Here is an 18,558-nt window from a genome sequence, read left to right as displayed (position 1 = left end):
CTGCATGGAGGGCTTCGAAGGGAGAGTGCCATGCATCCGGGATGGCGACTCTTTCTCACAGTACTTTCCGAGGGGAAAAACTGTGTTTGCCAAGTGTCTCCTGTGTGCAGAAATGCTCTCCCCAGTGCCAGAGGTGCAGGGAATCCTCTTTGCACCCAGAGCAATGTTCAAGGCAGGCGTCCCATGCTGGGTGAGCCTCCACTTGCCCTATTGTCCAACTGCCTCAGGAACACACGTCTAGCAAGTGTGGGCTAACAGGCTGTTTGGCGAGAGTTAGGAACGAGGATTGCAGGCAAAAATCACTACGCATACCATTCCCCATGGAAGCCTTAGCTGAAGGCTCTCTGCACCAGGCCCAAGCTGGAATGAGCCTGCAGCCTGGCCTCCAGTCCCAGGCTTGCCCTGGGCACTGCTAGGTCAGGAACCATCCCAGCCTCAGCCTGGCCTCCCTAGGGCCTTTGCTGGCCTAGGCCACTGCCAGCCAGCAGGACCTCGATGGAGCACCGTTCATTCGAGAAGGCCCCAGGGTGTTGCTTGTGTTTCTCTTGCACTGCTCGGAAGCTGCAGGTCCAGAGGCAGTGTGTGCACGTGGACACTGGGGCCTGAGGACAAAACAGTCATGACTCCACTTTCAAGCAGGATGCCTGCCGCCACTTAGCTGCCTGCCACCCCTCTTGCTGCCTGCGTTGTCTTCACTGCTGACAGGCCTCTGTGTGCACAGGCCATTCTATGCCAAGGAAACAAGGTGCTTGCTCTCCCGTTGCTAGGAGCTCCTCCTACAGCACTCTGGACCAGGGCACACGCACCTCTGGACAAGCAGACTGCAAGACAGCTGCAGCTTCGCCATCCACATAGGCCTGCAGCATTTGGCAGGGAGCCCTCTGCTAAGCACAGCTTTCCCACTCCAAAGCCTTGCAGGAGTTCATGGATGCTCGCGCCTGCAATGTGTTCCATCGGAGAGCACTGGATGCTGAAAACCTCCCCTGCAGCTTCCGAGCACCCTCCAACCCACATGCCCTTGGCACCCACTCTGTTGCCGGAGGATAGTCCGAAGCAGGACTCTCTAAGCTTCTGGTGGCAGCCTGCCTGCTGCTTGGAAAGCTCCTCAGGAACTCATTTGGAGTGAGGATTCTCCTCCATGCTTGTCGGCCGGCAGATGGTGCCAGCGCTCCACCGAAAAACTCTCTGCTTTGCCTTCAGCCAGGGATCGCCTAGCTGAGCTTCTTTGCCTCAAGCAGATACTCCATTGTGCATCCGGTCACAGAAAGAGGAGTGCCTTTCCTGAGCGGGGCTATGTTGAGGCAGTTCCCTGAAGGCCTCCTAGGGCCTTCTCTCCCCTGACACAGTCATGCAATTCAGCCCACCTGGCGGGCAAGGGTCCCCCTTGGCAGGGCTCAGGGTGCAGCCTGGGTGTGGTTTCATGGCTGGGAAAGGGCAGATCCTGAAACTGGGTGCCCAGCTGGTAATGGAGCATGATGGGCAGACCTGGCACTCCCTGCTTGCGAAGCAGGAGATATGGAGCCTCCAAGCTGCATGCAAATCCAATCCCTCATTGCCCTCTTGCTTCTTCTCTGCTGTCAAGTCTCTCTCCCCACACATGTGTCTCATCAAAAGGAGCAGGCTGCTTGCAATTCTTTGCAGAGTGCTCATCCCACAAGCCTCATTTCCTTGGAGGGGTGTGCCAATTGCCCCGGAGCCTCCAGAGGAGCTGTAGTCTCTCCAGCCATCAAGGCCTGCACTCGAGTCCATGACAGCTTGCTACATGGAGGGCTTCGATGGGAGAGTGCCATGCATCCCTGGCAGAGATTCTTCCTCACAGTGCTTTCCATGGGGAAACACTGTGTGTGCCAAGTGTCTCCTGTGTGCAGAAAATCTCACCCCAGCGCCAGAGGTGCAGGGAATCCTCTTTGCAGCCAGAGCAAGGTTCTAGGCAGACCTCCCATGCTGGGAGAGCCTCCACCTCCCCAGCTGTCCAACTGCCTCAGGAACACATTTCTAGCGAGTGTGTGCTGAAAGGCAGGGGGCTCCGAGTGAGGAACATGGATTTCAGGCAAAAACCACTGTGCTGACTATACCCCATGGAAGTCCTAGCTGAAGGCTTTCTGCACCAGGCCCAAGCTGGAATGAGCCTGCAGCCTGGCCTCCAGTCCCAGGCTTGCCCTGAGCACTGCTAGGTCGGGACCCATCCCAGCCTCAGCCTGGCCTCCCTAGGACCTGTGCTGGCCTAGGCCCCTGCCAGCAAGCAGGACCTTGATGGAACACCGTTCACTAGAGAAGGCACCTGGGTGTTTCCTGTGTGTCTCTTGCACTGCTCAGAAGCTGCAGGTCCAGAGGCTGTGCTTGCACACGGCCACAGGGGCCGGAGAACAAGAGAGTCATGAGCCCACTTTCAAGTGAGACGCCTGCTGCCCCTTATCTGCCTGCCACAAGCCCTTGCTGCCTGCGCTGTCTGCACGTCTGGCAGGCCTCAGGGTGCACAGGCCAGTCTATGCCAAGGAAACAAGGTGCTTGCTCGCCCCTTGCTAGGAGCTCCTCCTACAGCACTCCAGACCTGGGCACACACGCCCCTGGACCAGCAGCCTCAAGGCAGCTGCTGCTTCAGCATCCACAAAGGCCTGCAGCACTTGGCAGGGAGCCTTCTGCTAAGCACAGCTTTCCCACTCCAAAGCCTTGCAGGAATTCATGGATGCTCGGGCCTGCAGTGTTTTCCATCAGAGAGCACCGGGTGCCCAAAGCCTCCCCTGCGACTTCTGAGCACCCTCCAACCCACATGCCTTTGGCACCCACCCTCTTGCCAGAGGGTAGTCCTAAGCAGGACTTTCTAAACTATTGCAGCCATGCTGCCTCCTGCTTGGAAAGCACTTCAGGAACTCATTTGCAGTGAGGTTTCTCCTCCCATGCTTGTCGGCCAGCAGATGGGGCCAGCGCTCCACTGAAAAACTCTCTGCTTTGCCTTCAGCCAGGGATCACCTAGCTGAGCTTCCTTGCCTCAAGTGGAAACTCCAGTGTGCATCCGGCCTACAGAAAGCAGACTGCCTTTTCCTGAGCACTGCTATGTCGTGGCAGTTCCCGGAAGGCCTCCTAGGTCCTTCTTTCCCCTGACACAGTCTTGCCATTCAGCCCACGTGGCGAGCAAAGTTCCAACTTGGCAGGGCCCAGGGTGCAGCCTGGGTGTGGTTTCATAGCTGGGAAAGGGCAGATCCTGAATCTGGGTGCCCACTAGGGAATGGGGCCTGACAGGCAGAGCTGGCATTCCCTGGTTTCGAATCAGGAGATCTGGGGACTTCAAGCTGTGTGCAAATCCCTCCCTGGCTGCCCTCTTGCTTCTTCTCTGCTGCCAAGCATCTCTCCCCACACGTGTGTCTCATCGAAAGGAGCAGGCTGCTTGCCATTCTTTGGAAAGAGCTCATCACACTAGCCTCATTTCCTTGGAGGGGTGTGCCAATTGCCCCTGAGCCTCCAGAGGAGCTGCAGTGTCTCCAGCTACCAAAGCCTGCAGCCGAGTCCATGAAAGCCTGCTGCATGGAGGGCTTCGAAGGGAGAGTGCCATGCATCCGGGATGGCGACTCTTTCTCACAGTACTTTCCGAGGGGAAAAACTGTGTTTGCCAAGTGTCTCCTGTGTGCAGAAATGCTCTCCCCAGTGCCAGAGGTGCAGGGAATCCTCTTTGCACCCAGGGCAATGTTCAAGGCAGGCGTCCCATGCTGGGTGAGCCTCCACTTGCCCTATTGTCCAACTGCCTCAGGAACACACGTCTAGCAAGTGTGGGCTAACAGGCTGTTTGGCGAGAGTTAGGAACGAGGATTGCAGGCAAAAATCACTACGCATACCATTCCCCATGGAAGCCTTAGCTGAAGGCTCTCTGCACCAGGCCCAAGCTGGAATGAGCCTGCAGCCTGGCCTCCAGTCCCAGGCTTGCCCTGGGCACTGCTAGGTCAGGAACCATCCCAGCCTCAGCCTGGCCTCCCTAGGGCCTTTGCTGGCCTAGGCCACTGCCAGCCAGCAGGACCTCGATGGAGCACCGTTCATTCGAGAAGGCCCCAGGGTGTTGCTTGTGTTTCTCTTGCACTGCTCGGAAGCTGCAGGTCCAGAGGCAGTGTGTGCACGTGGACACTCGTGCCTGAGGACAAAACAGTCATGACTCCACTTTCAAGCAGGACGCCTGCCGCCACTTAGCTGCCTGCCACCCCTCTTGCTGCCTGCGTTGTCTTCACTGCTGACAGGCCTCTGTGTGCACAGGCCATTCTATGCCAAGGAAACAAGGTGCTTGCTCTCCCGTTGCTAGGAGCTCCTCCTACAGCACTCTGCACCAGGGCACACGCACCTCTGGACAAGCAGACTGCAAGACAGCTGCAGCTTCGCCATCCACATAGGCCTGCAGCATTTGGCAGGGAGCCCTCTGCTAAGCACAGCTTTCCCACTCCAAAGCCTTGCAGGAGTTCATGGATGCTCGCGCCTGCAGTGTGTTCCATCGGAGAGCACTGGATGCTGAAAACCTCCCCTGCAGCTTCCGAGCACCCTCCAACCCACATGCCCTTGGCACCCACTCTGTTGCCGGAGGATAGTCCGAAGCAGGACTCTCTAAGCTTCTGGTGGCAGCCTGCCTGCTGCTTGGAAAGCTCCTCAGGAACTCATTTGGAGTGAGGATTCTCCTCCATGCTTGTCGGCCGGCAGATGGTGCCAGTGCTCCACCGAAAAACTCTCTGCTTTGCCTTCAGCCAGGGATCGCCTAGCTGAGCTTCTTTGCCTCAAGCAGATACTCCATTGTGCATCCGGTCACAGAAAGAGGAGTGCCTTTCCTGAGCGGGGCTATGTTGAGGCAGTTCCCTGAAGGCCTCCTAGGGCCTTCTCTCCCCTGACACAGTCATGCAATTCAGCCCACCTGGCGGGCAAGGGTCCCCCTTGGCAGGGCTCAGGGTGCAGCCTGGGTGTGGTTTCATGGCTGGGAAAGGGCAGATCCTGAAACTGGGTGCCCAGCTGGTAATGGAGCATGATGGGCAGACCTGGCACTCCCTGCTTGCGAAGCAGGAGATATGGAGCCTCCAAGCTGCATGCAAATCCAATCCCTCATTGCCCTCTTGCTTCTTCTCTGCTGTCAAGTCTCTCTCCCCACACATGTGTCTCATCAAAAGGAGCAGGCTGCTTGCAATTCTTTGCAGAGTGCTCATCCCACAAGCCTCATTTCCTTGGAGGGGTGTGCCAATTGCCCCGGAGCCTCCAGAGGAGCTGTAGTCTCTCCAGCCATCAAGGCCTGCACTCGAGTCCATGACAGCTTGCTACATGGAGGGCTTCGATGGGAGAGTGCCATGCATCCCTGGCAGAGATTCTTCCTCACAGTGCTTTCCATGGGGAAACACTGTGTGTGCCAAGTGTCTCCTGTGTGCAGAAAATCTCACCCCAGCGCCAGAGGTGCAGGGAATCCTCTTTGCAGCCAGAGCAAGGTTCTAGGCAGACCTCCCATGCTGGGAGAGCCTCCACCTCCCCAGCTGTCCAACTGCCTCAGGAACACATTTCTAGCGAGTGTGTGCTGAAAGGCAGGGGGCTCCGAGTGAGGAACATGGATTTCAGGCAAAAACCACTGTGCTGACTATACCCCATGGAAGTCCTAGCTGAAGGCTTTCTGCACCAGGCCCAAGCTGGAATGAGCCTGCAGCCTGGCCTCCAGTCCCAGGCTTGCCCTGAGCACTGCTAGGTCGGGACCCATCCCAGCCTCAGCCTGGCCTCCCTAGGACCTGTGCTGGCCTAGGCCCCTGCCAGCAAGCAGGACCTTGATGGAACACCGTTCACTAGAGAAGGCACCTGGGTGTTTCCTGTGTGTCTCTTGCACTGCTCAGAAGCTGCAGGTCCAGAGGCTGTGCTTGCACACGGCCACAGGGGCCGGAGAACAAGAGAGTCATGAGCCCACTTTCAAGTGAGACGCCTGCTGCCCCTTATCTGCCTGCCACAAGCCCTTGCTGCCTGCGCTGTCTGCACGTCTGGCAGGCCTCAGGGTGCACAGGCCAGTCTATGCCAAGGAAACAAGGTGCTTGCTCGCCCCTTGCTAGGAGCTCCTCCTACAGCACTCTGGACCTGGGCACACACGCCCCTGGACCAGCAGCCTGCAAGGCAGCTGCTGCTTCAGCATCCACAAAGGCCTGCAGCACTTGGCAGGGAGCCTTCTGCTAAGCACAGCTTTCCCACTCCAAAGCCTTGCAGGAATTCATGGATGCTCGGGCCTGCAGTGTTTTCCATCAGAGAGCACCGGGTGCCCAAAGCCTCCCCTGCGACTTCTGAGCACCCTCCAACCCACATGCCTTTGGCACCCACCCTCTTGCCAGAGGGTAGTCCTAAGCAGGACTTTCTAAACTATTGCAGCCATGCTGCCTCCTGCTTGGAAAGCACTTCAGGAACTCATTTGCAGTGAGGTTTCTCCTCCCATGCTTGTCGGCCAGCAGATGGGGCCAGCGCTCCACTGAAAAACTCTCTGCTTTGCCTTCAGCCAGGGATCACCTAGCTGAGCTTCCTTGCCTCAAGCGGAAACTCCAGTGTGCATCCGGCCTACAGAAAGGAGACTGCCTTATCCTGAGCACTGCTATGTCGTGGCAGCTCCCGGAAGGCCTCCTAGGTCCTTCTTTCCCCTGACACAGTCTTGCCATTCAGCCCACGTGGCGAGCAAAGTTCCAACTTGGCAGGGCCCAGGGTGCAGCCTGGGTGTGGTTTCATAGCTGGGAAAGGGCAGATCCTGAATCTGGGTGCCCACTAGGGAATGGGGCCTGACAGGCAGAGCTGGCATTCCCTGGTTTCGAATCAGGAGATCTGGGGACTTCAAGCTGTGTGCAAATCCCTCCCTGGCTGCCCTCTTGCTTCTTCTCTGCTGCCAAGCATCTCTCCCCACACGTGTGTCTCATCGAAAGGAGCAGGCTGCTTGCCATTCTTTGGAAAGAGCTCATCACACTAGCCTCATTTCCTTGGAGGGGTGTGCCAATTGCCCCTGAGCCTCCAGAGGAGCTGCAGTGTCTCCAGCTACCAAAGCCTGCAGCCGAGTCCATGAAAGCCTGCTGCATGGAGGGCTTCGAAGGGAGAGTGCCATGCATCCGGGATGGCGACTCTTTCTCACAGTACTTTCCGAGGGGAAAAACTGTGTTTGCCAAGTGTCTCCTGTGTGCAGAAATGCTCTCCCCAGTGCCAGAGGTGCAGGGAATCCTCTTTGCACCCAGAGCAATGTTCAAGGCAGGCGTCCCATGCTGGGTGAGCCTCCACTTGCCCTATTGTCCAACTGCCTCAGGAACACACGTCTAGCAAGTGTGGGCTAACAGGCTGTTTGGCGAGAGTTAGGAACGAGGATTGCAGGCAAAAATCACTACGCATACCATTCCCCATGGAAGTCTTAGCTGAAGGCTCTCTGCACCAGGCCCAAGCTGGAATGAGCCTGCAGCCTGGCCTCCAGTCCCAGGCTTGCCCTGGGCACTGCTAGGTCAGGAACCATCCCAGCCTCAGCGTGGCCTCCCTAGGGCCTTTGCTGGCCTAGGCCACTGCCAGCCAGCAGGACCTCGATGGAGCACCGTTCATTCGAGAAGGCCCCAGGGTGTTGCTTGTGTTTCTCTTGCACTGCTCGGAAGCTGCAGGTCCAGAGGCAGTGTGTGCACGTGGACACTGGTGCCTGAGGACAAAACAGTCATGACTCCACTTTCAAGCAGGATGCCTGCCGCCACTTAGCTGCCTGCCACCCCTCTTGCTGCCTGCGTTGTCTTCACTGCTGACAGGCCTCTGTGTGCACAGGCCATTCTATGCCAAGGAAACAAGGTGCTTGCTCTCCCGTTGCTAGGAGCTCCTCCTACAGCACTCTGCACCAGGGCACACGCACCTCTGGACAAGCAGACTGCAAGACAGCTGCAGCTTCGCCATCCACATAGGCCTGCAGCATTTGGCAGGGAGCCCTCTGCTAAGCACAGCTTTCCCACTCCAAAGCCTTGCAGGAGTTCATGGATGCTCGCGCCTGCAATGTGTTCCATCGGAGAGCACTGGATGCTGAAAACCTCCCCTGCAGCTTCCGAGCACCCTCCAACCCACATGCCCTTGGCACCCACTCTGTTGCCGGAGGATAGTCCGAAGCAGGACTCTCTAAGCTTCTGGTGGCAGCCTGCCTGCTGCTTGGAAAGCTCCTCAGGAACTCATTTGGAGTGAGGATTCTCCTCCATGCTTGTCGGCCGGCAGATGGTGCCAGCGCTCCACCGAAAAACTCTCTGCTTTGCCTTCAGCCAGGGATCGCCTAGCTGAGCTTCTTTGCCTCAAGCAGATACTCCATTGTGCATCCGGTCACAGAAAGAGGAGTGCCTTTCCTGAGCGGGGCTATGTTGAGGCAGTTCCCTGAAGGCCTCCTAGGGCCTTCTCTCCCCTGACACAGTCATGCAATTCAGCCCACCTGGCGGGCAAGGGTCCCCCTTGGCAGGGCTCAGGGTGCAGCCTGGGTGTGGTTTCATGGCTGGGAAAGGGCAGATCCTGAAACTGGGTGCCCAGCTGGTAATGGAGCATGATGGGCAGACCTGGCACTCCCTGCTTGCGAAGCAGGAGATATGGAGCCTCCAAGCTGCATGCAAATCCAATCCCTCATTGCCCTCTTGCTTCTTCTCTGCTGTCAAGTCTCTCTCCCCACACATGTGTCTCATCAAAAGGAGCAGGCTGCTTGCAATTCTTTGCAGAGTGCTCATCCCACAAGCCTCATTTCCTTGGAGGGGTGTGCCAATTGCCCCGGAGCCTCCAGAGGAGCTGTAGTCTCTCCAGCCATCAAGGCCTGCACTCGAGTCCATGACAGCTTGCTACATGGAGGGCTTCGATGGGAGAGTGCCATGCATCCCTGGCAGAGATTCTTCCTCACAGTGCTTTCCATGGGGAAACACTGTGTGTGCCAAGTGTCTCCTGTGTGCAGAAAATCTCACCCCAGCGCCAGAGGTGCAGGGAATCCTCTTTGCAGCCAGAGCAAGGTTCTAGGCAGACCTCCCATGCTGGGAGAGCCTCCACCTCCCCAGCTGTCCAACTGCCTCAGGAACACATTTCTAGCGAGTGTGTGCTGAAAGGCAGGGGGCTCCGAGTGAGGAACATGGATTTCAGGCAAAAACCACTGTGCTGACTATACCCCATGGAAGTCCTAGCTGAAGGCTTTCTGCACCAGGCCCAAGCTGGAATGAGCCTGCAGCCTGGCCTCCAGTCCCAGGCTTGCCCTGAGCACTGCTAGGTCGGGACCCATCCCAGCCTCAGCCTGGCCTCCCTAGGACCTGTGCTGGCCTAGGCCCCTGCCAGCAAGCAGGACCTTGATGGAACACCGTTCACTAGAGAAGGCACCTGGGTGTTTCCTGTGTGTCTCTTGCACTGCTCAGAAGCTGCAGGTCCAGAGGCTGTGCTTGCACACGGCCACAGGGGCCGGAGAACAAGAGAGTCATGAGCCCACTTTCAAGTGAGACGCCTGCTGCCCCTTATCTGCCTGCCACAAGCCCTTGCTGCCTGCGCTGTCTGCACGTCTGGCAGGCCTCAGGGTGCACAGGCCAGTCTATGCCAAGGAAACAAGGTGCTTGCTCGCCCCTTGCTAGGAGCTCCTCCTACAGCACTCTGGACCTGGGCACACACGCCCCTGGACCAGCAGCCTGCAAGGCAGCTGCTGCTTCAGCATCCACAAAGGCCTGCAGCACTTGGCAGGGAGCCTTCTGCTAAGCACAGCTTTCCCACTCCAAAGCCTTGCAGGAATTCATGGATGCTCGGGCCTGCAGTGTTTTCCATCAGAGAGCACCGGGTGCCCAAAGCCTCCCCTGCGACTTCTGAGCACCCTCCAACCCACATGCCTTTGGCACCCACCCTCTTGCCAGAGGGTAGTCCTAAGCAGGACTTTCTAAACTATTGCAGCCATGCTGCCTCCTGCTTGGAAAGCACTTCAGGAACTCATTTGCAGTGAGGTTTCTCCTCCCATGCTTGTCGGCCAGCAGATGGGGCCAGCGCTCCACTGAAAAACTCTCTGCTTTGCCTTCAGCCAGGGATCACCTAGCTGAGCTTCCTTGCCTCAAGTGGAAACTCCAGTGTGCATCCGGCCTACAGAAAGCAGACTGCCTTTTCCTGAGCACTGCTATGTCGTGGCAGTTCCCGGAAGGCCTCCTAGGTCCTTCTTTCCCCTGACACAGTCTTGCCATTCAGCCCACGTGGCGAGCAAAGTTCCAACTTGGCAGGGCCCAGGGTGCAGCCTGGGTGTGGTTTCATAGCTGGGAAAGGGCAGATCCTGAATCTGGGTGCCCACTAGGGAATGGGGCCTGACAGGCAGAGCTGGCATTCCCTGGTTTCGAATCAGGAGATCTGGGGACTTCAAGCTGTGTGCAAATCCCTCCCTGGCTGCCCTCTTGCTTCTTCTCTGCTGCCAAGCATCTCTCCCCACACGTGTGTCTCATCGAAAGGAGCAGGCTGCTTGCCATTCTTTGGAAAGAGCTCATCACACTAGCCTCATTTCCTTGGAGGGGTGTGCCAATTGCCCCTGAGCCTCCAGAGGAGCTGCAGTGTCTCCAGCTACCAAAGCCTGCAGCCGAGTCCATGAAAGCCTGCTGCATGGAGGGCTTCGAAGGGAGAGTGCCATGCATCCGGGATGGCGACTCTTTCTCACAGTACTTTCCGAGGGGAAAAACTGTGTTTGCCAAGTGTCTCCTGTGTGCAGAAATGCTCTCCCCAGTGCCAGAGGTGCAGGGAATCCTCTTTGCACCCAGAGCAATGTTCAAGGCAGGCGTCCCATGCTGGGTGAGCCTCCACTTGCCCTATTGTCCAACTGCCTCAGGAACACACGTCTAGCAAGTGTGGGCTAACAGGCTGTTTGGCGAGAGTTAGGAACGAGGATTGCAGGCAAAAATCACTACGCATACCATTCCCCATGGAAGTCTTAGCTGAAGGCTCTCTGCACCAGGCCCAAGCTGGAATGAGCCTGCAGCCTGGCCTCCAGTCCCAGGCTTGCCCTGGGCACTGCTAGGTCAGGAACCATCCCAGCCTCAGCCTGGCCTCCCTAGGGCCTTTGCTGGCCTAGGCCACTGCCAGCCAGCAGGACCTCGATGGAGCACCGTTCATTCGAGAAGGCCCCAGGGTGTTGCTTGTGTTTCTCTTGCACTGCTCGGAAGCTGCAGGTCCAGAGGCAGTGTGTGCACGTGGACACTGGTGCCTGAGGACAAAACAGTCATGACTCCACTTTCAAGCAGGATGCCTGCCGCCACTTAGCTGCCTGCCACCCCTCTTGCTGCCTGCGTTGTCTTCACTGCTGACAGGCCTCTGTGTGCACAGGCCATTCTATGCCAAGGAAACAAGGTGCTTGCTCTCCCGTTGCTAGGAGCTCCTCCTACAGCACTCTGCACCAGGGCACACGCACCTCTGGACAAGCAGACTGCAAGACAGCTGCAGCTTCGCCATCCACATAGGCCTGCAGCATTTGGCAGGGAGCCCTCTGCTAAGCACAGCTTTCCCACTCCAAAGCCTTGCAGGAGTTCATGGATGCTCGCGCCTGCAGTGTGTTCCATCGGAGAGCACTGGATGCTGAAAACCTCCCCTGCAGCTTCCGAGCACCCTCCAACCCACATGCCCTTGGCACCCACTCTGTTGCCGGAGGATAGTCCGAAGCAGGACTCTCTAAGCTTCTGGTGGCAGCCTGCCTGCTGCTTGGAAAGCTCCTCAGGAACTCATTTGGAGTGAGGATTCTCCTCCATGCTTGTCGGCCGGCAGATGGTGCCAGCGCTCCACCGAAAAACTCTCTGCTTTGCCTTCAGCCAGGGATCGCCTAGCTGAGCTTCTTTGCCTCAAGCAGATACTCCATTGTGCATCCGGTCACAGAAAGAGGAGTGCCTTTCCTGAGCAGGGCTATGTTGAGGCAGTTCCCTGAAGGCCTCCTAGGGCCTTCTCTCCCCTGACACAGTCATGCAATTCAGCCCACCTGGCGGGCAAGGGTCCCCCTTGGCAGGGCTCAGGGTGCAGCCTGGGTGTGGTTTCATGGCTGGGAAAGGGCAGATCCTGAAACTGGGTGCCCAGCTGGTAATGGAGCATGATGGGCAGACCTGGCACTCCCTGCTTGCGAAGCAGGAGATATGGAGCCTCCAAGCTGCATGCAAATCCAATCCCTCATTGCCCTCTTGCTTCTTCTCTGCTGTCAAGTCTCTCTCCCCACACATGTGTCTCATCAAAAGGAGCAGGCTGCTTGCAATTCTTTGCAGAGTGCTCATCCCACAAGCCTCATTTCCTTGGAGGGGTGTGCCAATTGCCCCGGAGCCTCCAGAGGAGCTGTAGTCTCTCCAGCCATCAAGGCCTGCACTCGAGTCCATGACAGCTTGCTACATGGAGGGCTTCGATGGGAGAGTGCCATGCATCCCTGGCAGAGATTCTTCCTCACAGTGCTTTCCATGGGGAAACACTGTGTGTGCCAAGTGTCTCCTGTGTGCAGAAAATCTCACCCCAGCGCCAGAGGTGCAGGGAATCCTCTTTGCAGCCAGAGCAAGGTTCTAGGCAGACCTCCCATGCTGGGAGAGCCTCCACCTCCCCAGCTGTCCAACTGCCTCAGGAACACATTTCTAGCGAGTGTGTGCTGAAAGGCAGGGGGCTCCGAGTGAGGAACATGGATTTCAGGCAAAAACCACTGTGCTGACTATACCCCATGGAAGTCCTAGCTGAAGGCTTTCTGCACCAGGCCCAAGCTGGAATGAGCCTGCAGCCTGGCCTCCAGTCCCAGGCTTGCCCTGAGCACTGCTAGGTCGGGACCCATCCCAGCCTCAGCCTGGCCTCCCTAGGACCTGTGCTGGCCTAGGCCCCTGCCAGCAAGCAGGACCTTGATGGAACACCGTTCACTAGAGAAGGCACCTGGGTGTTTCCTGTGTGTCTCTTGCACTGCTCAGAAGCTGCAGGTCCAGAGGCTGTGCTTGCACACGGCCACAGGGGCCGGAGAACAAGAGAGTCATGAGCCCACTTTCAAGTGAGACGCCTGCTGCCCCTTATCTGCCTGCCACAAGCCCTTGCTGCCTGCGCTGTCTGCACGTCTGGCAGGCCTCAGGGTGCACAGGCCAGTCTATGCCAAGGAAACAAGGTGCTTGCTCGCCCCTTGCTAGGAGCTCCTCCTACAGCACTCTGGACCTGGGCACACACGCCCCTGGACCAGCAGCCTGCAAGGCAGCTGCTGCTTCAGCATCCACAAAGGCCTGCAGCACTTGGCAGGGAGCCTTCTGCTAAGCACAGCTTTCCCACTCCAAAGCCTTGCAGGAATTCATGGATGCTCGGGCCTGCAGTGTTTTCCATCAGAGAGCACCGGGTGCCCAAAGCCTCCCCTGCGACTTCTGAGCACCCTCCAACCCACATGCCTTTGGCACCCACCCTCTTGCCAGAGGGTAGTCCTAAGCAGGACTTTCTAAACTATTGCAGCCATGCTGCCTCCTGCTTGGAAAGCACTTCAGGAACTCATTTGCAGCGAGGTTTCTCCTCCCATGCTTGTCGGCCAGCAGATGGGGCCAGCGCTCCACTGAAAAACTCTCTGCTTTGCCTTCAGCCAGGGATCACCTAGCTGAGCTTCCTTGCCTCAAGCGGAAACTCCAGTGTGCATCCGGCCTACAGAAAGGAGACTGCCTTATCCTGAGCACTGCTATGTCGTGGCAGCTCCCGGAAGGCCTCCTAGGTCCTTCTTTCCCCTGACACAGTCTTGCCATTCAGCCCACGTGGCGAGCAAAGTTCCAACTTGGCAGGGCCCAGGGTGCAGCCTGGGTGTGGTTTCATAGCTGGGAAAGGGCAGATCCTGAATCTGGGTGCCCACTAGGGAATGGGGCCTGACAGGCAGAGCTGGCATTCCCTGGTTTCGAATCAGGAGATCTGGGGACTTCAAGCTGTGTGCAAATCCCTCCCTGGCTGCCCTCTTGCTTCTTCTCTGCTGCCAAGCATCTCTCCCCACACGTGTGTCTCATCGAAAGGAGCAGGCTGCTTGCCATTCTTTGGAAAGAGCTCATCACACTAGCCTCATTTCCTTGGAGGGGTGTGCCAATTGCCCCTGAGCCTCCAGAGGAGCTGCAGTGTCTCCAGCTACCAAAGCCTGCAGCCGAGTCCATGAAAGCCTGCTGCATGGAGGGCTTCGAAGGGAGAGTGCCATGCATCCGGGATGGCGACTCTTTCTCACAGTACTTTCCGAGGGGAGAAACTGTGTTTGCCAAGTGTCTCCTGTGTGCAGAAATGCTCTCCCCAGTGCCAGAGGTGCAGGGAATCCTCTTTGCACCCAGGGCAATGTTCAAGGCAGGCGTCCCATGCTGGGTGAGCCTCCACTTGCCCTATTGTCCAACTGCCTCAGGAACACACGTCTAGCAAGTGTGGGCTAACAGGCTGTTTGGCGAGAGTTAGGAACGAGGATTGCAGGCAAAAATCACTACGCATACCATTCCCCATGGAAGTCTTAGCTGAAGGCTCTCTGCACCAGGCCCAAGCTGGAATGAGCCTGCAGCCTGGCCTCCAGTCCCAGGCTTGCCCTGGGCACTGCTAGGTCAGGAACCATCCCAGCCTCAGCGTGGCCTCCCTAGGGCCTTTGCTGGCCTAGGCCACTGCCAGCCAGCAGGACCTCGATGGAGCACCGTTCATTCGAGAAGGCCCCAGGGTGTTGCTTGTGTTTCTCTTGCACTGCTCGGAAGCTGCAGGTCCAGAGGCAGTGTGTGCACGTGGACACTGGGGCCTGAGGACAAAACAGTCATGACCCCACTTTCAAGCAGGACGCCTGCCGCCACTTAGCTGCCTGCCACCCCTCTTGCTGCCTGCGTTGTCTTCACTGCTGACAGGCCTCTGTGTGCACAGGCCATTCTATGCCAAGGAAACAAGGTGCTTGCTCTCCCGTTGCTAGGAGCTCCTCCTACAGCACTCTGGACCAGGGCACACGCACCTCTGGACAAGCAGACTGCAAGACAGCTGCAGCTTCGCCATCCACATAGGCCTGCAGCATTTGGCAGGGAGCCCTCTGCTAAGCACAGCTTTCCCACTCCAAAGCCTTGCAGGAGTTCATGGATGCTCGCGCCTGCAGTGTGTTCCATCGGAGAGCACTGGATGCTGAAAACCTCCCCTGCAGCTTCCGAGCACCCTCCAACCCACATGCCCTTGGCACCCACTCTGTTGCCGGAGGATAGTCCGAAGCAGGACTCTCTAAGCTTCTGGAGGCAGCCTGCCTGCTGCTTGGAAAGCTCCTCAGGACCTCATTTGGAGTGAGGATTCTCCTTCCATGCTTGTCGGCCGGCAGATGGTGCCAGCGCTCCACCGAAAAACTCTCTGCTTTGCCTTCAGCCAGGGATCGCCTAGCTGAGCTTCTTTGCCTCAAGCAGATACTCCATTGTGCATCCGGTCACAGAAAGAGGAGTGCCTTTCCTGAGCGGGGCTATGTTGAGGCAGTTCCCTGAAGGCCTCCTAGGGCCTTCTCTCCCCTGACACAGTCATGCAATTCAGCCCACCTGGCGAGCAAGGGTCCCCCTTGGCAGGGCTCAGGGTGCAGCCTGGGTGTGGTTTCATGGCTGGGAAAGGGCAGATCCTGAAACTGGGTGCCCAGCTGGTAATGGAGCATGATGGGCAGACCTGGCACTCCCTGCTTGCGAAGCAGGAGATATGGAGCCTCCAAGCTGCATGCAAATCCAATCCCTCATTGCCCTCTTGCTTCTTCTCTGCTGTCAAGTCTCTCTCCCCACACATGTGTCTCATCAAAAGGAGCAGGCTGCTTGCAATTCTTTGCAAAGTGCTCATCCCACAAGCCTCATTTCCTTGGAGGGGTGTGCCAATTGCCCCGGAGCCTCCAGAGGAGCTGCAGTCTCTCCAGCCACCAAGGCCTGCACTCGAGTCCATGACAGCTTGCTGCATGGAGGGCTTCGATGGGAGAGTGCCATGCATCCCTGGCAGAGATTCTTCCTCACAGTGCTTTCCATGGGGAAACACTGTGTGTGCCAAGTGTCTCCTGTGTGCAGAAAATCTCACCCCAGTGCCAGAGGTGCAGGGAATCCTCTTTGCAGCCAGAGCAAGGTTCTAGGCAGACCTCCCATGCTGGGAGAGCCTCCACTTCCCCAACTGTCCAACTGCCTCAGGAACACACTTCTAGGGAGTGTGTGCTGAAAGGCAGGGGGCTCCGAGTGAGGCACATGGATTTCAGGCAAAAACCACTGTGCTGACTATACCCCATGGAAGTCCTAGCTGAAGGCTTTCTGCACCAGGCCCAAGCTGGAATGAGCCTGCAGCCTGGCCTCCAGTCCCAGGCTTGCCCTGAGCACTGCTAGGTCGGGACCCATCCCAGCCTCAGCCTGGCCTCCCTAGGACCTGTGCTGGCCTAGGCCCCTGCCAGCAAGCAGGACCTTGATGGAACACCGTTCACTAGAGAAGGCACCTGGGTGTTTCCTGTGTGTCTCTTGCACTGCTCAGAAGCTGCAGGTCCAGAGGCTGTGCTTGCACACGGCCACAGGGGCCGGAGAACAAGAGAGTCATGAGCCCACTTTCAAGTGAGACGCCTGCTGCCCCTTATCTGCCTGCCACAAGCCCTTGCTGCCTGCGCTGTCTGCACGTCTGGCAGGCCTCATGGTGCACAGGCCAGTCTATGCCAAGGAAACAAGGTGCTTGCTCGCCCCTTGCTAGGAGCTCCTCCTACAGCACCCTGGACCTGGGCACACACGCCCCTGGACCAGCAGCCTGCAAGGCAGCTGCTGCTTCAGCATCCACAAAGGCCTGCAGCACTTGGCAGGGAGCCTTCTGCTAAGCACAGCTTTCCCACTCCAAAGCCTTGCAGGAATTCATGGATGCTCGGGCCTGCAGTGTTTTCCATCAGAGAGCACCGGGTGCCCAAAGCCTCCCCTGCGACTTCTGAGCACCCTCCAACCCACATGCCCTTGGCACCCACCCTGTTGCCAGAGGGTAGTCCTAAGCAAGACTTTCTAAACTATTGCAGCCATGCTGCCTCCTGCTTGGAAAGCACTTCAGGAACTCATTTGCAGCGAGGTTTCTCCTCCTATGCTTGTCGGCCAGCAGATGGGGCCAGCACTCCACTGAAAAACTCTCTGCTTTGCCTTCAGCCAGGGATCACCTAGCTGAGCTTCCTTGCCTCAAGCGGAAACTCCAGTGTGCATCCGGCCTACAGAAAGGAGACTGCCTTTTCCTGAGCACTGCTATGTCGTGGCAGTTCCCGGAAGGCCTCCTAGGTCCTTCTTTCCCCTGACACAGTCATGCCATTCAGCCCACCTGGCGAGCAAAGTTCCAACTTGGCAGGGCTCAGGGTGCAGCCTGGGTGTGGTTTCATAGCTGGGAAAGGGCAGATCCTGAATCTGGGTGCCCACTAGGGAATGGGGCCTGACAGGCAGAGCTGGCATTCCCTGGTTTCGAATCAGGAGGTCTGGGGACTTCAAGCTGTGTGCAAATCCCTCCCTGGCTGCCCTCTTGCTTCTTCTCTGCTGCCAAGCATCTCTCCCCACACGTGTGTCTCATTGAAAGGAGCAGGCTGCTTGCCATTCTTTGGAAAGAGCTCATCACACTAGCCTCATTTCCTTGGAGGGGTGTGCCAATTGCCCCTGAGCCTCCAGAGGAGCTGCAGTGTCTCCAGCTACCAAAGCCTGCAGCCGAGTCCATGAAAGCCTGCTGCATGGAGGGCTTCGAAGGGAGAGTGCCATGCATCCAGGATGGCGACTCTTTCTCACAGTACTTTCCGAGGGGAAAAACTGTGTTTGCCAAGTGTCTCCTGTGTGCAGAAATGCTCTCCCCAGTGCCAGAGGTGCAGGGAATCCTCTTTGCACCCAGGGCAATGTTCAAGGCAGGCGTCCCATGCTGGGTGAGCCTCCACTTGCCCTATTGTCCAACTGCCTCAGGAACACACGTCTAGCAAGTGTGGGCTAACAGGCTGTTTGGCGAGAGCTAGGAACGAGGATTGCAGGCAAAAATCACTACGCATACCATTCCCCATGGAAGTCTTAGCTGAAGGCTCTCTGCACCAGGCCCAAGCTGGAATGAGCCTGCAGCCTGGCCTCCAGTCCCAGGCTTGCCCTGGGCACTGCTAGGTCAGGAACCACCCCAGCCTCAGCCTGGCCTCCCTAGGGCCTTTGCTGGCCTAGGCCACTGCCAGCCAGCAGGACCTCGATGGAGCACCGTTCATTCGAGAAGGCCCCAGGGTGTTGCTTGTGTTTCTCTTGCACTGCTCGGAAGCTGCAGGTCCAGAGGCAGTGTGTGCACGTGGACACTGGGGCCTGAGGACAAAACAGTCATGACCCCACTTTCAAGCAGGACGCCTGCCGCCACTTAGCTGCCTGCCACCCCTCTTGCTGCCTGCATTGTCTTCACTGCTGACAGGCCTCTGTGTGCACAGGCCATTCTATGCCAAGGAAACAAGGTGCTTGCTCTCCCGTTGCTAGGAGCTCCTCCTACAGCACTCTGGACCAGGGCACACGCACCTCTGGACAAGCAGACTGCAAGACAGCTGCAGCTTCGCCATCCACATAGGCCTGCAGCATTTGGCAGGGAGCCCTCTGCTAAGCACAGCTTTCCCACTCCAAAGCCTTGCAGGAGTTCATGGATGCTCGCGCCTGCAGTGTGTTCCATTGGAGAGCA

The sequence above is a fragment of the Hippopotamus amphibius genome, chromosome 2 (assembly GCF_030028045.1).
Source record: "Hippopotamus amphibius kiboko isolate mHipAmp2 chromosome 2, mHipAmp2.hap2, whole genome shotgun sequence".
In the NCBI taxonomy this organism is placed as follows: domain Eukaryota; kingdom Metazoa; phylum Chordata; class Mammalia; order Artiodactyla; family Hippopotamidae; genus Hippopotamus; species Hippopotamus amphibius.
This window is presented reverse-complemented; position numbering follows the sequence as displayed.